General features: G+C 28.9%; 1 long non-coding RNA gene across 1 annotated transcript; it reads left to right on the top strand.

Moving 5' to 3' along the window:
- The first annotated feature begins 7,947 nt into the window (after positions 1-7,947).
- LOC111716694 (uncharacterized) lies at positions 7,948-10,169 on the top strand. The gene is made up of 3 exons (XR_002768570.1): positions 7,948-8,072; positions 9,652-9,858; positions 10,046-10,169. It is a non-coding gene; the product is annotated as an uncharacterized LOC111716694 (long non-coding RNA).
- Positions 10,170-10,527: the final 358 nt, after the last annotated feature.

Below are 10,527 nucleotides of genomic sequence, written 5' to 3'. Positions count from 1 at the left end.
TTACAAATTAAAATATACTTATTTTCTTATTCGTCATTGCTATGATCTGCGAAAAGTGTCGAAAAAATGGCAAACATTATCTAAAAGTATTCGTGCTAAGCTGAAAACTTTAGAATGGGATATCCTTAATCCCGATCGGTTAATTAATCTGGATATTAATAACAAGAGGAGAACAAGCATTATTTAATCTGGCGATTAAAAAAAAGAATGGATCAAGAATTAATCCCGATATCCACCATCCAAAAGTTCCCAGCTCTGGATTAGTATCTTTGAGCAGTTAAAAAGGATTAGTTAGGATATGATTATTTTTAAATAAATAAATAATTACTTTTTGCAAATTTTTTTTAAAAAACCAGGAAACAGATCAAAACTGAGAATCTAAAATAAATCAGATCTGAAAGAAATTGATGGATAGATCTGATCTGCAGATTAAAACCGGATTTGGGATTAACTTTATACGCATTCTTATATTATATACATTTACACAAATATAATAAAACACTGTAGGCCCCTGTCTTGTTGCAGTTCTAAAATGTACATGTCTAGAGCTACTAAAAGGTAAACTGAGGAAGTATTGCATAACCGTAGGTTAAGGCGTTGCAACACTTTATAGTGGCCCAAGTCTTGAACTGTGCACGCACTTCTGACCCTTCAGTAAAAGTAAATTCAATCTAAAGTCTGACCACGTCAACCTTGTTGCACCGGCTAGTCCTATTGAGTGTCTGTTTTATTTACCAAATGTCCGTGGGATACAGTAGAAAATGGGACTTGAAAGGTTGACCCGGCTCGGATATTCAAATGTACTACGGCTGCCCGTGTGTGATGCCTTATTTGAATTTCTGCCTAGATCCCTGTTAATTTCAATAATAGCAAGGTTTGTTTATAATAATAACAGTGCTTTGGACAAAAGTGGTTTATATTATAAACTTAGAACTTCTATCTGTATATCTATTTATCTATCTATCTATCTACTTATCTATCTATTTATCTATCTATCTATCTATCTATCTATCTATTTATCTATCTATCTATCTATCTATCTATCTATCTATCTATCTATCTATCAATGGTTGTCTATACATCCCTCTGCAAATTGTTAAAAAGTCTAATTGTTTCAAATAATTGACATCTAAGTCATTAATTACACCTTAATTACATCATTACAGGGTAATTAGTAAGCTAATTAAACAATGGTTCGGAAAATTCACATTTAATGGTTTTAAAAACTTTTAACGAATGAATTAATTTACATAATGATAGATAGATAGATAATAGAAAGATATAAAGATAGACAGATAGATAGATAGATAGATAGACAGATAGATAGATAGAAATATATAGAAAGATAGTTAGATAGATAGATATATAAATAGATAGGTAGATAAATAGATTGATAGATAGATTGTATAGAGATAGATAGATAAATAGATAGACAGACAGAGAGATAGATAGACAGCTAGATAGATAAATAGATAGATAGTTAGATAGATATAAGTGATGATAGATAAAACGATCGATTGATAGATAGATAGATAGATAGATCTAGATAGATATAAGTGATGATAGATAAAAAAATCGATATACAGATAGATAGATAGATAGATAGATAGATAGATAAATGGACAGATAGATGCATATTGCATATATTGGTGGATAGATAGATAATTAATAGTTTAGAAGCTGGAAATCTGAACGGAAAATGAAGCAACATCGTAATTTAAAAAACCTACTCTCCTCCAAAGCAAATTTCTTTCCATCTATCTATCCTTTCATCAATCCTTTCATCTATACTTTCATCTATCTGTTTCTCTTTACAGCTATTTATCTTACTCTCCACTTAACCCTACTTTTTCTTCGGTCTGAGACCTGCAAATCATTGCAGTACACACCGAAAGCTTATTTTAGGGTGCTATTTCTATCTATCTATCTATCTATATATCCTATCTATCTATCTACCTATCAATCTATCTATCTATCTATCTATCTATCTTTCTATCTATCTATCTATCTATCTATCTATCTATCTATTACCTATTTATTCTATATCTATCTATCTATCTAACTCTTTGTCAATGTATCTATCTATCTATTTATTCTATATCTATCTATCTATCTAACTCTTTGTCTGGTTCAACCAGGAATCTTGAATCGGTGATTCAAGATTTGTTCATATCCTGATCTATAGTTTTATTTGAATCAACGTATAGTTAGTTTACTGACCTAGCTCAAATTCATTTAACTCGGTCCTATTTGTTCTAATGATATAACTTTGTAAGAAGCTTTCTCCTAAGGGTAGTTAGTCAGCATTGACATTTTAAGATTGGTTTCAAAAATATCAGAATATGTTTAGACTGGTCCTATGTCTTAAAACATTTTTTTAAAGTGAATATTTGCAAACTATCTTTTTTTTCATCTCATAATCTGAGTTCGTTTCCCTGTTGTCCATTTGACAGCCTAAAATTTTATTTTGAATAATCTTTTTTGATGGTTATTATATCGTTAGAATTGACGAGGGTCAACCCAGACCGAAATATTTTTTCAATAAATGTGGAACTAACATCTACTTTTTTATACTACAGAGGTTTGGTCCATCACCATCACCGAATTTTAAATATAGGCTTTGGAACAAAGTAACTGATTTTTTTAATTTCTCTATCTTTCTATCTTTTCAACCCGAAGTCGCAGACCTTTAATATTTCAAACTATGAATTCTTTCAGATCAAATAGTCTAAGTTTGAAAAAGGTGTATGCCATCGGGTTGCAAAGATATAGAGATTAGAAGATTGGAGTTTGTTGCAAAAAATCATGTCCTGTTTGGACAGTTTATATATAATTTTGTTCAACAAATCAGGTCCTGTTTGGACAGTATATATATAATTTTGTTTAACAAATCATGTCCTGTTTGGACAGTATATATATAATTTTGTTCAAAAAATCATGTCCTGTTTGGACAGTATATATATAATTTTGTTCAAAAAATCATGTCCTGTTTGGACAGTATATATATAATTTTGTTCAAAAAATCATGTCCTGTTTGGACAGTATATATATAATTTTGTTCAAAAAATCATGTCCTGTTTGGACAGTATATATATAATTTTGTTCAAAAAATCATGTCCTGTTTGGACAGTATATATATAATTTTGTTCAAAAAATCATGTCCTGTTTGGACAGTATATATATAATTTTGTTCAAAAAATCATGTCCTGTTTGGACAGTATATATATAATTTTGTTCAAAAAATCATGTCCTGTTTGGACAGTATATATATAATTTTGTTCAAAAAATCATGTCCTGTTTGGACAGTATATATATAATTTTGTTCAAAAAATCATGTCCTGTTTGGACAGTATATATATAATTTTGTTCAAAAAATCATGTCCTGTTTGGACAGTATATATATAATTTTGTTCAAAAAATCATGTCCTGTTTGGACAGTATATATATAATTTTGTTCAAAAAATCATGTCCTGTTTGGACAGTATATATATAATTTTGTTCAAAAAATCATGTCCTGTTTGGACAGTATATATATAATTTTGTTCAAAAAATCATGTCCTGTTTGGACAGTATATATATAATTTTGTTCAAAAAATCATGTCCTGTTTGGACAGTATATATATAATTTTGTTCAAAAAATCATGTCCTGTTTGGACAGTATATATATAATTTTGTTCAAAAAATCATGTCCTGTTTGGACAGTATATATATAATTTTGTTCAAAAAATCATGTCCTGTTTGGACAGTATATATATAATTTTGTTCAAAAAATCATGTCCTGTTTGGACAGTATATATATAATTTTGTTCAAAAAATCATGTCCTGTTTGGACAGTATATATATAATTTTGTTCAAAAAATCATGTCCTGTTTGGACAGTATATATATAATTTTGTTCAAAAAATCATGTCCTGTTTGGACAGTATATATATAATTTTGTTCAAAAAATCATGTCCTGTTTGGACAGTATATATATAATTTTGTTCAAAAAATCATGTCCTGTTTGGACAGTATATATATAATTTTGTTCAAAAAATCATGTCCTGTTTGGACAGTATATATATAATTTTGTTCAAAAAATCATGTCCTGTTTGGACAGTATATATATAATTTTGTTCAAAAAATCATGTCCTGTTTGGACAGTATATATATAATTTTGTTCAAAAAATCATGTCCTGTTTGGACAGTATATATATAATTTTGTTCAAAAAATCATGTCCTGTTTGGACAGTATATATATAATTTTGTTCAAAAAATCATGTCCTGTTTGGACAGTATATATATAATTTTGTTCAAAAAATCATGTCCTGTTTGGACAGTATATATATAATTTTGTTCAAAAAATCATGTCCTGTTTGGACAGTATATATATAATTTTGTTCAAAAAATCATGTCCTGTTTGGACAGTATATATATAATTTTGTTCAAAAAATCATGTCCTGTTTGGACAGTATATATATAATTTTGTTCAAAAAATCATGTCCTGTTTGGACAGTATATATATAATTTTGTTCAAAAAATCATGTCCTGTTTGGACAGTATATATATAATTTTGTTCAAAAAATCATGTCCTGTTTGGACAGTATATATATAATTTTGTTCAAAAAATCATGTCCTGTTTGGACAGTATATATATAATTTTGTTCAAAAAATCATGTCCTGTTTGGACAGTATATATATAATTTTGTTCAAAAAATCATGTCCTGTTTGGACAGTATATATATAATTTTGTTCAAAAAATCATGTCCTGTTTGGACAGTATATATATAATTTTGTTCAAAAAATCATGTCCTGTTTGGACAGTATATATATAATTTTGTTCAAAAAATCATGTCCTGTTTGGACAGTATATATATAATTTTGTTCAAAAAATCATGTCCTGTTTGGACAGTATATATATAATTTTGTTCAAAAAATCATGTCCTGTTTGGACAGTATNTCCACCCCACCCCAGCCCCCATTTTCGCCAGGGTTACTCTTGACCATAAAAAGGCCCCCCCCCTCTCTAGTCTTTTTCTCTAAAGATTTACTTTTCAATCAAAACTTAAGATGTTTTTCAATTTCATTTGTGAATACTCATGTGCCACTCAAAGGCACACAATAATTTTCAACATGAAAATAATCAGGATATCTTTTTTTCCCTTGTGTCTTTCTATATTTAAATTCTCCGCACCGAGAGTGGAAGATTAAGCTTTACAATCATAACTTAAAGTTATAGAATTTTTACGGTAACAGAAAACTTTCTCCACATTGCCAAGGAGAGCTGAAGATTTTGCTTTACAATCAGAACTTGAAATTTTTTCAATTTTATTTGTGAAAACAATGCGCATTAGCAAACTGTAATAGCACAATTATTGTAGTAGTTCACAATCACTTTTAAGCTTAAGTGAATTGGTGATATAGTCTAGTTTTTTTATGAAACTATTGTGTACTTTATCATTCTTACTCACTTCATCGTGAATTTCATAATAAACGTGCTATAATAAGTAAAATTAGCTGTACATAGCATGTGTGTCAACTTTATTTTTTTACTTTTGCTTTGTTTCAAAGCTTATTTGATCTTTAGAAATAGCCATTGAAATAAGACAAGTACAGAAACGTTTCAAAAAATTACCTGTAAAACTATTATTTTGGCACGACGTGCTATAAAGTTTTTGGACTTAAATTTTGTCTATATCTCGAGGGTTCTCGCCCTTTTTAGATTATATTTTGTCCCGAGCTTTAGTAAGAGACAAAATAAAATCTAAAAAGGCTTGAACCTTCTCTTTAAAGAGAAAATTTCTGACTAAAAACTTAAAAACACTGTACACCATTTAACAGTGTTTTAAATAGTTAATTCAAACATGATACAATTGTAAAATAGTAGAAAAAAAGAACTACCCTAATTTAGGAATTTGAGTAATTTAAATGAACAAATGAAGAATCCTTTCTCTCAATTAAAATAAACTTTTTGAAAGAAATTGTTTTTGCATCATAAAAAACTATTGTACCATTTTGTGATTTTTTTATAAACATTTTTTTGGTGGTGTTAAAGCCAATTTTTTTATTGGAAATTAGACTGCGGGACCAATGTTTTCAGCGGAAGCAAATTTTTGTGCAAAAATACTCAACTTTGCATGGGTATTCAGCAAATTTTGCGCGGAAATTTGATTTTTTTGACAAAAATTAATTTTACGGAAGCAAGTGCAAACGGTGTGCCATTCCACAAAAAATTTGTGCGGTAAATTTTTNACACAACAGAAAGATAAGAGGATTGAAGAATTGGAATTAAAGCATGAAGAACTAATCCAGACCACACAACAGAAAGATAAGAGGATTGAAGAACTGGAATTAAATCAGAATGATCTGCAACATGATCTACAGACAAAGGATAGAAAGATTCAGAATTTGGAATCCCAGCATGAAGAATTTATTAAGAACACAGAACAGAAATTGAGAATAATGAAGGAAATTAAAGGCAAAGCAGATTTTGAAGTTGTTATTCCAGTTTGTCCTGGTTGTTGTAAGAGTAATATTCCCTTAGAAAACATGTTTGAGCATATCAAAAGTTGTGATGCTATGAATTATAAAGAGTGTCATCTGAAGCTGAATACAGAGGTGATATTTACTAATAATTGTTATAATGTAGTTTATAAGCTGGAAGAATCCAGAGACTGGTTTATAATCAGTATAAAGTATGTCAATGGAAAGGATATGTTCTACATCGCGCACCACAGTGAAGAGGAAACAATTGGATGTGTTCTATTACAGTTGGAAAAATGTGGATGATAGAAACATACTCAGATCTGGAACACTGAGATGTGCTCCTATGGGGATATCACCTGAGGATGCTGTACACAATAACTTCACAATAAAAATACATTACATATGGCCTTTAACAAATATTATATTTACAATGTATAAAGCATAATCATCTTTGTCTACCACCAACCCATCTCAAACATATGAGATAGTGTTTCTAAAATTAGAAGAAATAAGAAATAGATTGTTAAGTAAATGAAGCTATTTTTATGTTAATCTTATTACTGAGCTTATGTTTATTTCAAATGTTTATTTCCAGAAAAAGTGAGAACCATATTTTTTATAAAAAAACATTAAATTCAAGTAAAATAGAGACCAGCCATCAACAGTTAAATTAAATTATCAGAAATGAATTAAATTAAATTATCAGAAATGAACAAATGTTCAAATGAATATTTTCACTGTACTGTACCCTATTTAATCAATTAATTTTTCATGTATTATTACAATAAAATAAATCTTTTAAGTCTAGTGTTTTTAACTTTATTACGACTTAAAAATAAAATTGATTATTTGCTGAAATTAAATTTACTGAAGTCGAACTTTTGTTTTGTAAATCTTGGGTAACCCTAAACTTATAACTAGAGGAACTAGAGGTTACAAAGTTGTAATATCGCACAAACTTGACCTTCTCTGTTTGTCTAAAAAATAGTTATATGCAAGGCTATAATGCAAGGAAACTTAATTGCAGTTGCTTACATATTGAAACCAGTTTTCTCTGGGTGGAATTTGTAAACAAGAATATATGCATCAGTGCTAGCCTAGTATCCGGGGAGGTTAGAAGCATCAAATTTTGATAATTTTGATATTTCACAAAATAGTTTCCTATGACCAGATTATTTTATTGATTTTTTATTTGAAAGACGGATCCCATGTCAGTCTTCGACATCCGTCTTGTGTTTACATTACCGCCCAGAGACAGTACACTGTAGTACAAAGATGCGTGCACCTCTGAAATAACTTTCCTTGCATTATAACCTTGGTTATAGGAATATAGAAGTCAGTCTTAAAAACAGCGGTTTTAAGAGAAAATTTGAAATATTTAAAATATATATCAGGTTAAAACAGTAGTAGCTGGTTATTATGATAGAAAGATATATTGATAGATAGATAGACATGTACTTATTGATCTTTNTCATTAGTTTCCAGACCCTCATCCAGTTCTTATACACTGGAGATGTGTCAGTTATTACAGGTCAGTTGAACCATCCTTCATTAGTTTCCAGACCCTCATCCAGTTCTTATACACTGGAGATGAGTCAGTTATTATAGGTCAGTTGAACCATTGACGCTATATCTAGATCTTTACATTCAGATGTATCCTCCATTGATTTTTTTTTGATATTTATGTTCTGATGTATCCTCTATTGATAATCTTATTGATCTTTATGTTCAGATGTACCCTCTATTGATAATCTTATTGATATTTATGTTCAGATGTATCCTCTATTGATGATCTTAATGATCTTTATGTTCAGATATATCCTCTATTAATGATCTTATTGATCTTTATGTTCAGATATATTCTCTATTAATGATCTTATTGATCTTTATGCTCAGATATATCCTCTATTAATGATCTTTGATATTTATGTTCAGATGTATCCTCTATTAATGATCTTAATGATCTTTATGTTCAGATATATCCTCTATTAATGATCTTATTGATCTTTATGTTCAGATATATTCTCTATTAATGATCTTATTGATCTTTATGCTCAGATGTATCCTCTATTAATGATCTTATTGATCTTTATGTTCAGATGTATCCTCCATTGATAATCTTTTTGATATTTATGTTCAGATATATCCTCTATTAATGATCTTATTGATCTTTATGTTCTGATGTATCCACTATTGATGATCTTTTTGATTATATTTTTTAAATGTATCCTATGTTGATGATCAGTTTGATCCTCTATTAATGATCTTATTGGTCTTTATGTTCATATATATCCTCTATTAATGATCTTAATGATCTTTATGTTCAGATATATCCTCTATTAATAATCTTATTGATCTTTATGTTCAGATGTATCCTCTATTAATGATCTTATTGATCTTTATGCTCAGATATATCCTCTATTAATAATCTTATTGATCTTTATGTTCAGATGTATCCTCTATTAATAATCTTATTGATCTTTATGTTCAGATGTATCCTTTATTAATGATCTTATTGATCTTTATGTTCAGATGTATTCTCTATTCATGATCTTATTGATCTTTATATTCAGATATATCCTCTATTAATGATCTTATTGATATTTATGTTCAGATATATCCTCTATTGATGATCTTATTGATCTTTATGTTCAGATATATCCTCTATTAATGATCTTATTGATCTTTATCTTCAGATGTATCCTCTATTAATAATCTTATTGATCTTTATGTCAGATATATCCTTTATTAATGTTCTTATTGATCTTTATGTTCAGATGTATCCTCTATTAATGATCTTATTGATATTTATGTTCAGGTATATCCTCTATTGATGATCTTATTGATCTTTATGTTCAGATATATCCTCTATTGATGATCTTATTGATCTTTATGTTCAGATATATCCTCTATTAATGATCTTATTGATATTTATGATCAGATGTATCCTCTATTGATGATCTTATTGATCTTTATGTTCAGATGTATCCTCTTTTGATGATCTTATTGATCTTTATGTTCAGATATATCCTTTGTTAATGATCTTATTGATCTTTATGTTCAGATGTATCCTCTATTGATGATCAGTTTGATCTTTATGTTCAGATGTATCCTCTATTAATGATCTTATTGATCTTTATGTTCAGATGTATCCTCTATTAATGATCTTATTGATATTTATGTTCAGATATATCCACTATAGATGATCTCTTTGATCTGTATTATCTGGGAGACAAGTATGAGCTGCGTGGAGCCAGGAACCTGATTAAGGAAGTTGTCTCTAGCTTCAAGATCAACCAGGAGAACTGGATTCATGTACTCAAGGGAATCAAGAAGTATGAGAATACTTTCCTGTTTGAAGATCTTTGTAACATACTTCAGGATCAAGTTCAAGGTATTGGGATTCATTCAATTTTATAATTTTCTTGACAGTTGATTTTTATTAATATGCTAGAGGAATAGTTTTGCCAGGGTATATTTTTTGTTGTTAAAATGACACTTTTGCACAATTGAGCTTGGAACTACTAGCTGAACCTGGTTCAAATTTATTAAATATGAATTTATGTTATCTGTTTGTTTAGGCTATTTAAAGGGCTGTCTCTCTTCTGATGAATACCTGGATGATATTCAAGAATCTGATGACACAGATTTCTATTCCTGGGTCAAAAACTGGATTCAGAAATGGAGCAGATCAGACACAGGTTAGCGTGATTGTACATTTTTTTGTTTTATTTTTATACAAGTTTGTAATATATAAAATAGATATGTAAAAATTTACTTTTTATGCGTCTGTACAAAATTTTGTGCAAAAATTCATGCAATCAGTTTTGTTTTGTCCAAGGCTCTCCATAGAGCTATACAATGTTGAAATCCAAGTCATTTTTATTTCTTTTACTTATGATCATACTTGGTTGGGGAAAATTATGACTTTTGTAAAAAAACATATGAATTTTTTTTGGAGAAAGTTGTTTATTTCTGCTAAAAGCTTCCCTTAACTTGCGATCACATCTGTTTCCTTTCTTATCTTCTTTTCTTTACATTTTCCTTCTAAAACTTTCCCATT

The sequence above is a fragment of the Eurytemora carolleeae genome, unplaced genomic scaffold (assembly GCF_000591075.1).
Source record: "Eurytemora carolleeae unplaced genomic scaffold, Eaff_2.0 scaffold2138, whole genome shotgun sequence".
Classification (NCBI taxonomy): Eukaryota; Metazoa; Arthropoda; class Copepoda; order Calanoida; family Temoridae; genus Eurytemora; species Eurytemora carolleeae.
The sequence above is the reverse complement of the archived record's forward strand: the minus strand, read 5'-3'. Positions and strand labels throughout refer to the sequence as shown.